The sequence below is a fragment of the Staurois parvus genome, unplaced genomic scaffold (assembly GCF_062004578.1).
Source record: "Staurois parvus isolate SC_StPar_1 unplaced genomic scaffold, SC_StPar_1.0 ptg000562l, whole genome shotgun sequence".
NCBI classification, from domain to species: domain Eukaryota; kingdom Metazoa; phylum Chordata; class Amphibia; order Anura; family Ranidae; genus Staurois; species Staurois parvus.
The window spans coordinates 11,122,954-11,139,028 of NW_028318358.1; the positions used below are offsets into that span (position 1 = coordinate 11,122,954).

Genomic DNA, 16,075 nt, shown 5'->3' on the forward strand with positions numbered 1-16,075 from the left:
AGTCTGGGTGAAAAAAAAGTGACTTCAGATACACCAACTATCAAACTAGTCATTTGATGATGACCATGTTACACTGACACCTCTCTTGAAACAGTGAAAAAGAGAGACAAACATACAGTCATGGCCGAAATTGTTGGCACCCTTGATATTTTTCCTGAAAATCAAGTATTTCACACAAAAAAGGTATTGCATTAACACATGTTTTGCTATACACATGTTTATTCCCTTTGTATGTATTGGAACAAATATAAAACAGAGGCAGAAAAGCAAATATGACATAATGTCACACAAAACCCCAAAAATGGGCTGGACAAAAGTATTGGCACCCTTAACTTAATATTTGGTTGCACACCCTTTGGAAAACATAACTGAAATCAGTCGCTTCCTATAACCATCAATAAGCTTCTGACACCTCTCACCCGGAATTTTGGACCACTCTTCCTTTGCAAACAGCTCCAGGTCTCTCTTATTGGAAGGACACCTTTTCCCAACAGCAATTTTAAGATCTCTCCACAGGTGTTCAATGGGATTTAGATCTGGGCTCATTGCTGGCCACTTCAGAACTCTCCAGCGCTTCTTTGCCATCCATTTCTGAGTGCTTTTTGACGTATGTTTGGGGTCATTGTCCTGCTGGAAGACCCAGGATCTTGGACGCAAACCCAGCTTTCTGACACTGGGCCCTACAGTGCGACCCAAAATCCTTTGGTAATCCTCAGATTTCATGATGCCTTGCACACAGTCAAGGCACCCAGTGCCAGAGGCAGCAAAACAACCCCAAAACATCATTGAACCTCCACCATATTTTACCGTAGGTACTGTGTTTTGTTCTTTGTAGGCCTCATTCCGTTTTCGGTAAACAGTAGAATGATGTGCTTTACCGAAAAGCTCTATCTTGGTCTCATCTGTCCACAAGACGTTTTCCCAGAAGGCTTTTGGCTTACTCAAGTACATTTTGGCAAACTGTAGTCTTGCTTTTTTATGTCTCTGTGTCAGCAGTGGGGTCCTCCTGGGTCTCCTGCCATAGCGTTTCATTTCATTTAAATGTCGACGGATAGTTCGCGCTGACACTGATGCTCCCTGAGCCTGCAGGACAGCTTGAATGTCTTTGGAACATGTTTGGGGCTGCTTATCCACCATCCGGACTATTCTGCGTTGCAATCTTTCATCAATTTTCCTCATCCGTCCACGACCAGGGAGATTAGCTACAGTGCCATGGGTTGCAAACTTCTTGATAATGTTGCGCACTGTGGACAAAGGCAAATCTAGTTCTCTGGAGATGGACTTGTAACCTTGAGATTGTTGATATTTTGCCACAATTTTGGTTCTCAGGTCCTCAGACAGTTCTCGTCTCCTCTTTCTGTTGTCCATGCTTAGTGTGGCACAGACAGACACACAATGCAAAGGTTAAGTGAACGTCTCTCCTTTTTATCTGCTTTCAGGTGTGATTTCTATATTGCCCACACCTGTTACTTGCCCCAGGTGAGTTTACAGGAGCATCACATGCTTGTAACATTCTTATTTATCCGCAGTTGTGAAAGGGTGCCAATACTTTTGTCCAGCCCATTTTTGGAGGTTTGTGTGACATTATGTCGAATTTGCTTTCTTTCCTCCCTTTTTTTGTTTTGTCCCAATACACACAAAGGGAATAAACATGTGTATAGCAAAACATGTGTTAATGCAATACGTTTCGTGAGAAATACATGATTTCCTGGAGAAATATCAAGGGTGCCAACAATTTCGGCCATGACTGTATCTCAATCTGGATCACAGCTGAACCATCCTGGGCTGTGATGTATCCATCAACTTCTATCTCTGCTATATCACCTATCAGAAAGTAAAACACCTGTGGGATTAGGCTATGATGGAAGTGGCCATGCCCTATTGCGTGTATTACAAACTATTTTTCTTTAATAACTGAAGCTACACCTGGCATTGAGCCACTGTCTTGGAACTAATATGTGACAAGAGCTGGAAAATGGCGGCTTCGACCAGAACCTTCTAACACCAGTATTCATCAGAGTCCCTTTAAATGAAATCCCCTGACAATACAAGTCAAAAATACATAACGCCACGGATTTCGGGATAACTATACTTTCATCAAACTTGGCACTATTCCCAAGAAAACCATACGCATCATTACAGACTTTAGATGAGATGCCCATCCAGTTCTCAAAGCTGCAGTCTACATCAATATTTTTCTTTTCCTGTGAGCCAGGCCATGAAGTACTGTGCAAAGGCAGCTCTATGCTATAAAGACCACCTCCTTTTAGAAGTGAAGTACTGTCTGATCTTTAGCAGGCCATAGACAATGTTATTTTTTTCCCTGCAATTACACGATGCAGGAAAGAAAATCGCTCGATTCCCCCATCAACACAGCTGGTGTTAAAAGGGCAATCCCTCCCACGCAGCTATTGTGTTCTCCCAGCAGGGGGACTTAGGAGAGGTCGTCCCTGCCGGAAAAACATTGCATGAAAAATTCAACATGCTGGTTGTACCCAAGTCGTACAACAATCGAATTAGGTATATTCAGCCTGTCCGTAGATGATTTGATTCTCGGCTGGTCCCTGCTGAACTGGCCGAGAATCAAGCTATCTATGGCTGGCTTAAGGTCTATTAGGAATCCTATAGCCCTGATTAAGAGCAGATATCACAAGATACCTGCAATAATGATCCAGAAAAGCTTCTTTTTTTTAATTTATTTTAGCTTTTTTATTGGGATCTGACTTTCTTTAACGTCATTGCTAAACTACATCCACGGCCATTCCCCTGACCAATAGGAGTGCTTAATGGCCAATGTGACAGTCTAATTAGACAGTACAAAGGCAGTACGTAGTTATGGTTTTACTCCTCCTACAGTGTCCAGTCTGCAAGTTAGGATGACCCAATGTTTCTGACCAACCTGTGCTGCTACTAAGGTGGAAGTTTAGGTCCTGTCTGGCAGAGCTGTCTGGATCACAAGCCTGGGTTCACAGAATTAGTTTTGGAGAGGAAAATAGTTGTTATACATATAAAATCAAGCACCTAGGCATGCAGACAGCTTCTACAAACATTTGTGGAAGAATGGGTCGCTCTAAGGAGCTCAGTGAATTCACGTTTGGTACCTTGATAGGTTGCCACCAGTGCAATAAGTCCATCCGTGAAATTTCCTTGCGACTAAACATTCAACGGTCAACTGTTAGTGGTATTATAACAAAGTGGAAGAAATTGGGAACAACAGCAACTAAGCCACGAAGTGGCAGACCACGTAAGATGACAGAGCAGAGTCAGCGCATGCGTAGAAGTCGCCAACTGCCTGCAGAGTCAATAGCTAAAGACCTCCAATCTTTGTGTGGCCTTCAGTTTAGCACAACAACCGTGCGTAAACAGCTTCATGGAATGGGTTTCCATGGCCGAGCAGCTGCATCCAAGCCTTACATCCCCAAGTGCAATGCAAAGTGTCGGATGCAGAGGTGTAAAGCATGCCACCACTGAACTCTAGAGCAGGGGAAACGTGTTCTCTGGAGTGATGAATCATGCTTCCCTGTCTGGCAATCTGATGGACATGTCTGGGTTTGGTGGTTGCCAGGAGAATGGTACTTGCCTGACTGCATTGTGCTAAATGTAAAGTTTGGTGGAGGGGGATTATGGTGTGGGGTTGTTTTTCAGGGGTTGGGCCTGGCCCCTTAATTCCAGTGAAGGGAACTCTTAAGGCGTCAGCATATCGAGACATTTTGGACAATTTCATGCTCCTAACTTTATGGGAACAGTTTGGGGATGTCCCCTTCCTGTTCCAATATGACTGCGCACCAGTGTAAAAAGCAAGTCCTGACCTCAACCCGATAGAACAGTGGTTCTCAACCTGTGGGTCGCGACCCCTTTGGGGGTCGAACGACACTTTCACAGGGGTCGCCTAAGACCATCGGAAAACACATATTTCCGATGGCCTTAGGAACCGAGACACCGCTCCTCTATCCGTCTTCAGGTGTGGGCGGGATGACATGCCGTCTTTGTCATCTGGACACACCCCCGGGATCAATCCTCGCCGGTGATTGGCCGCCGGAACTGTAGCGCAGGAGAGGCACAGAGGCAGCCAATCACCGGCGAGAAGGTGGAGCTTGGAGAGGAGGATCCGAGCGGCACCGCGAAGATTGAGCGAGTGAAGAGGAGGAGAGCGGCCGGAGAAGGAAGACATCTGACCGGTAAGTGTCTGTACCATGGGAGAGGGAGGGAGGGAGGGAGCGAGCCCAGGCTGGAGCAGGGGTCAGCAAGGTAAGTATCATTGGTGTCAGTGGGAGGAATAGTGCCAATGATGGGGCACTATTCCTCCCCCCACTGACACCAACGATGGGGCACTATTCCTCCCCCCACTGACACCAACGATGGGGCACTATTCCTCCCCCCACTGACACCAACGATGGGGCACTATTCCTCCCCCCACTGACACCAATGATGGGGCACTATTCCTCCCCCCACTGACACCAATGATGGGGCACTATTCCTCCCACTGACACCAACGATGGGGCACTATTCCTCCCACTGACACCAATGATGGGGCACTATTCCTCCCCCCACTGACACCAATGATGGGGCACTATTCCTCCCCCCACTGACACCAACGATGGGGCACTATTCCTCCCACTGACACCAATGATGGGGCACTATTCCTCCCACTGATACCAACGATGGGGCACTATTCCTCCCACTGACACCAATGTTGGGGCACTATTGCTCCCCCTGATACCAACGATGGGGCACTATTCCTCCCACTGACACCAATGATGGGGCACTATTCCTCCCACTGACACCAACGATGGGGCACTATTCCTCCCACTGACACAAATGTTGGGGCACTATTCCTCCCACTGACACCAATGATGGGGCACTATGCCTCCCACTGACACCAATGATGGGGCACTATTCCTCCCACTGACACTAACGATGGGGCACTATTCTTCCCACTGATACCAATGATGGGGCACTATTCCTCCCACTGACACCAATGATGGCGCACTATTCCTCCCACTGACACCAGTGATGGGGGCACTATTCCTCCCACTGATACCAATGATGGGGCACTATTCCTCCCACTGACACCAATGTTGGGGCACTATTGCTCCCCCTGATACCAATGATGGGGCACTATTCCTCCCACTGACACCAATGATGGGGCACTATTCCTCCCACTGATACCAATGATGGGGCACTATTCCTCCCACTGGTACCAATGATGGGGCACTATTCCTCCCACTGACACCAGTGTTGGGGCACTATTCCTCCCACTGATACCAGTGATGGGACACATTTCCTCCCACTGACACCAGTGATGGGACACTATTCCTCCCACTGACACCAATGATGGGGCACTATTCCCCCCACTGACACCTATGATGGGGCACTATTCCTCCCACTGACACCAATGATGGGGCACTATTCCCCCCACTGACACCTATGATGGGGCACTATTTCTCCCACTGACACCAATGATGGGGCACTATTCCTACCACTGACACCAATGATGGGGCACTATTCCTACCACTGATACCAATGATGGGGCACTATTCCTCCCATTGACATCAGTGATGGGACACTATTCCTCCCACTGACACCAATGACGTGGCACTACTCCTCCCACTGCAAAATTACAGTTATGAAGTAGCAACAAAAATAATTTTATGGTTGGGGGTCACCACAACATGAGGAACTGTATTAAGGGGTCGCGGCATTAGAAAGGTTGAGAACCACTGCGATAGAAGACCTTTGGGATGAATAAGGGCAGAGACTGTGGGCCAGGCCTTCTCGTCCTACATCAGTCTGATCCCCCCAAATGGTCAAACATTCCCATAGACACACTCCTAAACCTTGTGGACAGCCTTCCCAGAAGAGTTGAAGCTGTTATAGCTGCAAAGGGTGGGCCAACTCAATATTGAACCCTACGGACTAAGACTGGGATGCCATTAAAGTTCATGTGAGTGTAAAGGAAGGCGTCCTGTTTCCACCATTAAACCCGGCATTAGAAGGATCATAATTCAGCAGGGACTGGGCAAATTTTGATCCATGTATGGACAGGGAGGCTGTAAAGAAGTAAAGCTACTAGTCAACTTCTATACAGCTGTCCTGTCAAATTTTTCCCATTTGATCAAAGCTACAGGCTATAGCCTGCAATGCTGATCGGAGGTGTTGATTTTCTAAAACTGGAAAGTGCAAAATCTGGTGCAGCTCTGCATAGAAACCAATCAGCTTCCATTTTTTTGTCAAAGCTTAATTGAACAAGCTGAAGTTAGAAGATGATTAGCTACCATGCACAGCTGCACCAGATTTTGCATTCTTCAGGTTTAGTAACTCAACCCCAGTGTATTCTGATGGCAGGTTCCCTCTCTCAGAATATAGTAGCTCACCGGGTAGGATTCCCTCATCCATCTTAAATGTGTGGATGGGGGAATCAGGTCAGTTTTTTTCAATCAACCCACTGGTTGGATGCAAAAACTGACCCATCTAAGGCTAGCTTTAGACTACGTTCACTCCCTGTTTGCTAGAATGAAGTAACTATACACAGTAAAACAAGGAGGTACTCCTTGGCTAAAACCAAGAACAAATGTTTAATATATTGCAGCTTAACTGTTCATTTATATCTCATGGCTTATTTTTTTCAGGTTTTTTCCCCCTTTATTTTCAAGTAGTGATGAGTCCAGTAACACATTTTCTTCTCTAGTGTCACAACACCCAATCACTAAGCTGTATCTAAGGGGAAACAACTTTTTCACCTTACGACAGTACTGGTAGGATCAACATGCATTTTTTTACACTTTTGTAACACATATTCAATGGTATGTGTAAAGCATTGCTAAAGTTAACAAATTAAAATTACATATACAACTTTCAAATATCAGTTGATTCAATTTGTTTATTTAAAACTAAGTGTACATTTAGTCCTCATATATACCTTAGAATCTTTCTAGATCTGCATTAATTTCCTTGGCTTCAATTCATCTTGGTTTTCAATATCTCCCTTTGTAGCCACCCATTCAGATGCACTGAGAGCAGAGAGTGTATGAAAGAACACATACTTGGCATCCCTTTAGATGAGCATGCTTCTCCCTGCTGCCTACTGTGCTGTGCTGATCAGTTGCTTGTTTAGTGTTCCAAAAGCAGGACTGATAGAATATACTAAGGCAACTGACAGGTAGACTGCATAGTTAAAGTCTGCAAGATCCAGTGGCCAACTCCCCACAAGGAATGATGGGCTGAGGATATGCACACATTTTCAAAGCAAGAAAAAAATATTTCAGCAATACTAATGCAGAGTTCTGAGTCAGTGATTATTGCTCTTTATTTATACTTAATATAATAAATGTGACTTTAGTGCTTCTTTGGTGCTAGGGACCAAATAGGATAAGTTCTATGTTGGGGTCAACTCTTTGAGACCAGCACTGAGCATTGAGACTAATAAGCTCCGTATATGACTGTGTTTGTGTAATAGATGAAGAAAGTTCAGACACAGCTGTATATAGTTCACTACATAATGGTTGAAGAGCATTCTATTAGACAGGCTAAGAAGTAGGCAATTTCGGCACTAAAATAAGAGGTGGTTAAATATCACCAAATTGCAAAACAAAAACGTTATACTGTACATTCTAAATAAAAAAATGTTCCTGAAGAAAGTACAGTCTTGAAAGAAGAACACACACATACATCAAAAGAGATGCCCAGATTTCAGCTTATACATAAAAGACCAACATATGTATACAGTTCCCTAATGGAAACAAGCAACATTTGAATAATGACAGTTGAACACAACACACATTTCAAAATCCTTTACAAGCATAGAGAAACAAGCCAGGTAATAATTGCTATAAAAATGCTAAAATTACTTTCTAGCCTAATAGTATTATATTTGTCAAAACGTTGGACTTTATAAAAAATCTGCGGTTAAGAAGCAGGCAGCGCTTTATAGACAACACACAATACACACCTTTAAATGTTGATTGCAGCAAAAGTTCAGATTTCATAACACACAACAAAATCCTTTCATGAGTTCCTTTAATTATTTCCTTCTAGATTTTCCTTGCTCTCCCCTTGACATTTTCCTTCCCACGTTCTCTTCGTACTCCCTGTCCTGCAGGCTTTCTCGTCATCGTCAGCCTCTGATTCTGGCACTCAACTGAATCCAGTGCTGTGTTGTACCATCAGATAATAGCGCGTCTGTGCTGGGTCCCCACGCTCCAATCGGAGGAGGGGGGTAATTAAATATCTGGAGAGGGTCACTGGCCTGCCGTTCTACACCTCCTACTCTTCATTTTTATATTAAGCTTTTACATAGTACAACACTCCCATGCTGCACTTTGGTTGGGTTCCAAAAGTCACCAAACATCAGCTGCATTGAATGTCCAACAAAAGAACGCACCTGCGATTTATCAATGATATGCAGAAATCCTGGCTAATGTCTATAAACACAGCTGATCACTGAGAAGACACAGAAATGTTTCATACTTCAGAATATGGAAGGGAGAAGAGTACAGTGGAATGCTGTTATGAGGACAACTACTCGACAAGACAAAAATCTGCTAACTCTCCTATGCATGTAAATAGAAGAGCTGTTCAGATCATGTTAAAGCTAAACTTTTGGCACAAAGCTTTATTAAAATAAAGTGTAACTATCAGTATCTGTCTATATATGTATTATATGTATATATATATATATATATACACATATATATATATTTTTTTTTTTTTAATTTTCTTCCTTTGTGAGCACCAGATGCCTTTGCAAACCCACATATTAACTTGTGCAAATGGTGGTGATATCATGACTGTGTTGACAATAGTTTGTGCTGAAAGCAGAGTTGTGGAAGGGCAGGAATTTAGCAGATCCTCCTGCTACAGTCTGCCTGTAGAAAACTGCAGGGGGTGGATATAAAACCAACCAACTTGTACAAATCACCAGTGATTGATCTGTATTACACAAAACCTCTGTACAGAGTCAAAGGGTAGGAGTTTCATGCTGAACAACTGCATAGATCTGATAGAAATACACAAAGGGCACTAAGGTTGAAATATGAATACACATGGCTCTTGTATTTAGATTATATTTGTTTAGCCCAGAGTTTGCTTTAAACATGAACTCCACAACTGCACATGTATGATTTGCTATTCCGTGGAACCAGCTTTGTTATCCAGACACCCCTGCCACGCAGTACGGTCAGATCCTTGACCTTCACTGCCACATAAAAACATGTGCCCTACCTTCTGATGGGCAGTGAATAAGCATCAGCACACTGATTAACTCTTCCCCCCTGCTGATATGTTCTTTGTCTTTTTATAGCTGCCTGTAAATCAGTTTATAGTGACCAAATTACCTTACTCATTCATGGGAAAGTGAAAGGCTCTCTATGAAGTCCACTCCCCCCAACCCCAAACCCCAAACTCAAACTCTCCTCTTGACCTGGTTACCCTTGGCATAGGGGAGCATGGGGTCAAAGTGCTGATGAGTATAGGGTAATCTTAGTGAACTATAAAGCAAGCCATAGATTATAAAAATTTCTTGCCTTCAAAGAAGGGTGGAAGGTAAGAAAATTGATTGATTCCCCCAGAAACACAATCAGTGTTGCTGGGGGCATGCCTCCCAAAGCGGTATTGCATTCTGCAAGTGGGGAGACTTCTCTGCAGGATGGATAAAAATCAATGTTTTTTTTTTTTTTTAAATAAAAAAAAACGTTTTTTATTTAAATCGGATTTTTTTTATTTTTATCAAATTTTTTTAATAAAATGCTTTTGGAGTAAAAATCTATCTAAAGATAGTTTTCTATTTAAGATGCATTAATAATGTAGTTTATTCAGCATGAAATGGTGAAGTTATGTAGCATGAGGCTGTATATTCTGCAATCTTTACATTTTTGGTAAACTCATTCAATGAATCCAAGCTCTGCAAGCTGAGATAACATGCACTGCATTGATGCATTCACACACTTTCACAGTAACCATGAGAAAAAACATGAAATAAAAGAATTTGAGTAGTTTTCCAGCTATGTGTGATTAACTTATTAACCTAAAATCGGTTCTGATATCACTGTTTTACTAACCTGACAGCTTATTATTCTAAAAAGAAAAAATTCATTTAGTTTGCAAGTATTAAAGATTCTAACTACCAGCAAGAATGAGTCGGATTCCTTACATTTAAAGAGCACCTGTCATTTTAGATCTATCATGACAGCGCCTGTTAGCGGGCATCCCCTCACCTGCTGCCGCCACATCCCTCACCTTGTTGTGTCACTGCCACATCACCAGCCGTCCCATTAAAGTGAATGGGACTGTAGGTGATTCAACAGCGGGTCAGAGGAGGAGCTGCTATGGGACAGAGATGACAGTTGCTCATTAAAAATTATGATTCAGATCATGATTTCAATCAACTTGATTTAAATCAAATCCACCCTGCTTCTCCGCCAGCAGAAAACAATGGTCATTGCTATCAAATGCCAAAAATCCGACAGTCTGGTACAGAAGCTGATTGACAGATCGACTTCAGTACAACCAACCTGCTAATAGATGGATCAAATCTTGGCTGGTCCCTGCTGAACCATCTGAGATTCAATCCATCTACGGCCGGCTTTAGGCTGGATTCACATCCGTGTTCGCCTTTGCATTTTTTGTGAAATTTTTAACATGCATTGCAGTGCGTTTTACACGTTTTCATTATTCTAATGGACATCACAGCACATGAAAAAATTGGACAGGCCTCATTTTTTACCAACACAGCGCACAGATTTTTTATGACACGTATTTTTGGGTGTTCCAAAATGCACATAAACATACAAAGGCGTGAAACCAGGCCTAAAGATATCATGTGACTTTACGAGGAACGGACAAGTGGTCTGTTTAACAACCTTAGCACAGTCCCACCATCCCCTCCTCCCATCACTCTATCTCATCTCCTGTCCAACACTACTTGACTTTCAGTCCTGTTACAGTGAACCACATCCTTCAAGTCCCCTTCAGCCACCCATCACCACATGGAATTCTTTTCTATGTTGCACTTGTCACTTCCAAGTTTAGGTGAAACTCTTCAAGTGTTCCATTATTATCACAGAGTCCAGAGGTGCTCAACCTGTGGCCCTTGGAGCCCTCTGATGTGGACTTCAACCTCAAACTGAATGCTGGAGCTTTGGTGAGCTTTCAGAAGTACACCACACCTTCAAGATATAATAGAACTCTATAAAACAGCTGAGTTAACCCACAGGAAAGCCACAGGGTAAACCGCAGTGTATCAGTGTGAAAGCAGCCTTATAGGGGGCTCACGACAGTAAGAGCCTATTTACATTTGTGGTTTGGGGGGCCTATCATTGAGATGCGTTTTTATCACACAACCCCAACCACTGATGTAGCGTTTGTGTGGCCTCCCGGTCACATTCTGTTTTACACCTGGACAGGAGGGACAGCGGGGGCGGCACATACAGGAACCGATCCCCTCTCCCTCTCTGCTGTAATTAGGGGCTGTGTCACGGTATAGGGGCCCTGCCAATTAATCCTCTTATTAATCCCTCGCGTCTTGCTCTGTATGTCCCCTGTGTCACTCGGCCAAATGGCCTAATTCAATTACTGTGGCCCCCCTCCCTCCCGGCCAGCTTGCTGCCAGCTCGCCACACACCTCCCAAATTGCCTTTCATAAATGTTGACACCGGCCCCTCTTATGTCCCCGTCACCAGCCTGATTAATCCCTGGGGTCTAGTGTCCCCCCCCTCCACCTCTCATCCTGCCGCTATGGGATGAGAGGTGCGACTTCCACCACCCCTGTCCTATCTTCTCCCTCTCCGGCCATGGCCAGAGAGGAGAAGGTGGCGAGATTCACACCTTTCCGTGGAGGGGTGCAAACTTCCCGCAGGGATGGCCCGGGCTCCGGCATCTAGCTTACGTCACCTCAGCCCTGACATCCGTAACGCGGGCACGCAAGGTTCCCACGCTTGCGGATGTCCCTGGACAAAGGCCGCGCTCACGAAAGGCGCGGTCCCTGTCCAGGGGGCGTGCCTCGTTGCCTGGCCTCGGTTGCCTAGACAACCAGGAAGCGTCCCGCATCAGTTTAAGAAGCTGATGCCGGGCGCTCCGGTCATCTTTCCGCTGTGCAGCCACCGAAGGACCTTCGTGGCGGGACCTTCGTGGCTAGACTCTGCAAGCCCCCCAGCCTCATGGGGACCCGCACCCAAGCCGCCAGAGACCCCACAGCATAGGGGAAGATTGCCAGAGACTGCCTGCCATTGCCAGAGACCCCACAGCATAGGTGAAGATTGCCAGAGACTGCCTGCCATTGTCAGAGACCCCACAGCGTAGGGGGAGATTGCCAGAGGTTACCTGCCAGCACCAGGGACCCCAATCCAGGGGAGGGATTGCCAGAGACCCCCAGCATAGGGGAGAGATTGCCAGAGATTACCTGCCAGCACCAGAGACCCCAATCCAGGGGAGGGATTGCCAGAAACCCCAACATAGGGGAGAGATTGCCAAAGATCGCCAGCCAGTACCAGAGACCACCCGCATGATCCGGACTCCGTAGGTACCTGTGTTCTGCTTCTACCCCTGGGAGACCAGGCACCCTGTCAGATCCGTGAGTACATGCTTTCCCCCTGTGTTACCTGAACTGTTGCTGAACTGACCCTCCACCCCCCTTTTGTCGAATTACAATTGCTACAGAGACTCTCCCTTGGCTCTCCGTGTTGGACTATAAGTGGGTTGGCCCCTCTTTGCTACCCTTTACTGGCAGATTCACCCTCCCTACCAGTTCCTTTATTGAATGACTGTCATCTGTTTGTCTCAACAAAGCTTTGTGCGTTTGCCATCTACTCTGTGTGTTCTGTCCTGTCTACCCTCCATCATAGGCTGCAGTAGGAAAATGTTCATTAAGGATATTTAAAATTTAAAAAAAATCAAAATTCTGAACCATTTCATTTCAATGTGGCCCACAAATGGTTACCAAATCATTAAAGTGGAAGTAACGTCCACTCTTTAAGTTGAACCTACAGGTAAGCCTAAAATAAGCCTATAATAAACATTAAATATCTCCTAAACGTGCAACATTTAGGAGATATACAAAGCACGCAGCCAGTGATGTCGCAGGCGCATGTGCTCTCAAGGGACGGCATGCTGTACTGTCCCACCAGAGTTCCATGCTGCAGCCAAGGGCGGGAGTAGTATCATCGTGGCTCCGGCCATTCATACTGCCAGAGCCCGTGAACCTAAAAGGAAGACTGGGTGAAGATGGCGGCGCAGGGGAGCCATGACAGCATGGTGCTGGAGGGCTTTGTGTGTGATTAAATCTGTCATAATATACTAGTATGTGGTGCATACTAGTACATTATGACCTAAACCTGCAGGGGGGCCCATTGTTTTGTCCTTTGTCCAGGAGTTTACTACCGCTTTAAGTGGCCCTCGCTCTTGAAAAGGTTGACCATCCGTGACATAGTCCATCACCTGCTCTATGGGTCTTTCACCCCCTCTCAGCATTCCCTTTTTTTTCTAATCCATAGTCCTTCATTTTAACATCCAGTTCTATATTTCACATCTTCAATCCAGCCCTAAAGTATAACTAAAGGCAGAACTTTTTGTCTTCATTTTGCAATGGGGAGATTCACCCTCTCTGTCCTGTTTAACATTATCACTGAGAGTAAAAGTACTTCCCTCACTTTGGAGGGATTTCCCCTCACTTCCTGTTGTGGCTATGGGACAGGAAGTAAAGAGAAATTTCCCCAATAGGACACAGAAGGAAAAAAAAACCAAACAAACAAAAAACCTGAAACCTAAAAATCCTCCCTTATGCTATCCAAAATGAAAAAAAAAGTATTATCATCCACTGTCAATATTTTGCTACTTGCATTTTACTTTATTTGACTATATGGGCCATATTTTACAGTCTGTCTGTTTATGCTACAGTCTGATGGCACAATGTTTTGTTTTGCAATTTTTGTGTAATATAACTGACTCCAATAATATTGTACATTTACAAACATAATAGTATAACTAATTTTGGACAGTGTGGAGAGGGATAAGAACATGTTTTTATTGCTGTCTTTACCACCGAGCTATGTTCTGTGGGTAGGGCAGCCCATTCATATGCCCTACCCACAGAAATGCAGGGAAAATAGTCCAAGACCCTGTTCCTAGGACAGATCACTCCCGTCATTGCTGCATGAGAGATTACATGTGTGGTCATGATTAGCTGCGGGAGCTGGCAGTCTCTTATTGCTTTCAACAGGACTGCCTCTCACAGCTAATCATGAGAACCCCTGCTGGGGTTCTCACATCTAATCACATGTGTGAATACATATGGCTAGGTTCACATATGTGCGGGTGGTGCCGCTGCGGATCTGCACAAAAATCCGTGCACACATGACCCACGGGCGGGTGCCATTAATTCTAATAGAAAGCCGCATGCACTGGAAATTGCAACCGCACTGGAAACTGAGATTCCCATGCAGGCTGCGGTTTCCAAAGAAGTGCAGGGACTTCTTCCCTGCGTGACCCGGTGCACGGGAGTCAATTCAAATGAATGGGCTCTCGTGCCCGCGCAAAATGCAGCCTGCACGGCCGCATATATATGAACTGGGGGGGAAAGCCAGCCATAGACAGTTTGAATCTTGGCCAGTTCAGCAGGGACCACCTGAGATTCGAACTGTGTATGGGCAAGCTGTGATGACCAATTCATCAACTTGGGTACAACCAGCCTGTCAGATTTTACATGTGATTATTACTAGCAGCTATCATAGCCACTAGAAGTAATCATTGGGTTCTCCCAGCAGAAAGGGCATGCCGTCTCCCCATTCCCAGCCGTCCCCACCCACCCGGGAGAGCACTATGGCTCCGTGGGAGGGATTCGAGCAATTTTCTTTCCTTCCTTCTGTCTATGGCCTGCCTAAAGTCATATTTCAAAATAAACACCAACATGATCAATTCCAATGACTACAAAATTATTTTTCTTGTAAGAGGGCAAAATGACAATTGTCTGCTGATACTGAATACCCAACCTGTAAAATCAAGATTTGCATTTCCAAACACAAAACTGTGGTTTTAAAAGTTACATTTGCTGTGCAGCGATTCAATAGGACCAGGCTTTTTCTATAAGGGCTTAAATAGGATTATGTACAGGAAGTCTGCTGCATATATAATACACCCCCCCCCCATATTCACATACAATCACAGCATTTCTCTGTTCCAGAAATCCCTGAAAGATTTCACATATGAATGTCACTGTTGTTCGGACTCTTTTACTTCAAGCTATCTTATCAGACCCATTTAACTTCACGAAACTTCAATATTTAAACTGAATGTATAGCCAAAACTTATTTTTTTAAATTATGGAAAAAGTGGGATAGGATTGAAACCCCTGACAAGTTTTAATGATGTATGTGTCCATGCGGGGGAGAATCACGTTCTCTTTTTTGTTTTGGTCACCATTATTACCAAGACAGAATGTGATGGTAACGTCCAGGTCAAGTGACTAAAATCAAAAATGTTAGAGTTGTTATCAGAACAAGAGGTAAGAGTAAATATTTCAGGGCTGGGCGGTGTAGTAACCCTGCATTCCGTGTGCGTTTTCTGCATCGCTTTCAAAGCACCCTGCAGTTGCAATCTGCAGCAGTACCATGCGAACCAGTTGCAGTGCATTTTCAACAGGAGTGCATGCACAGAACTGCATGTGAGTCGCACAGGAACGTACATTGTGTTCCAGTGTGATTCTCAGTGTGAACTGGCCTTCAAAGGGGACATCCATCCCAGTGACAAATGTCTAAGAGGGAAATGCCCATCACTATGAAAACATTTATATCTATTATAACTTACAGGTAGGAAAAGTGCAACTAAACCCAAAAACAAACATTTTATATATTGTAGCTCAATGTTTATTAACTTTTTTTTCAGCTAAGGCACCCTTTAGAACTCTGCACAAGCTTGGGGCACCACAATCTAAAGTGTAAAAAAAACGAAACTAATAGTTTTACATAACACAGCAAAATCCACAAATGTAGAACACCCAACGCAGTGGCGTCCCTAGATTGGTGTTACCCGGTGCGGTAACACTTGGTGACACCCCCTCCGATGATCCCCACAGGATGGATCGGATCTG

The 16,075-nt window shown here is 44.6% G+C and overlaps 1 protein-coding gene across 2 annotated transcripts in view; it reads right to left on the minus strand.

The window, feature by feature from the left end:
* TNS2 (tensin 2) overlaps window positions 1–16,075 on the minus strand; it is a 257,661-nt gene that overhangs the window by 188,844 nt on the left and 52,742 nt on the right. Inside the window, exon 1 of one of the 2 annotated variants that reach the window (XM_089691476.1) lies at window positions 7,949–8,214. The exons of the other annotated variant lie outside the window; for it this stretch is intronic. The gene's annotated coding sequence lies outside the window, so the exon portion shown is untranslated. Of the gene's footprint in view, window positions 1–7,948; window positions 8,215–16,075 lie in introns of those variants that run through there. 2 annotated transcript variants of the gene reach the window in all.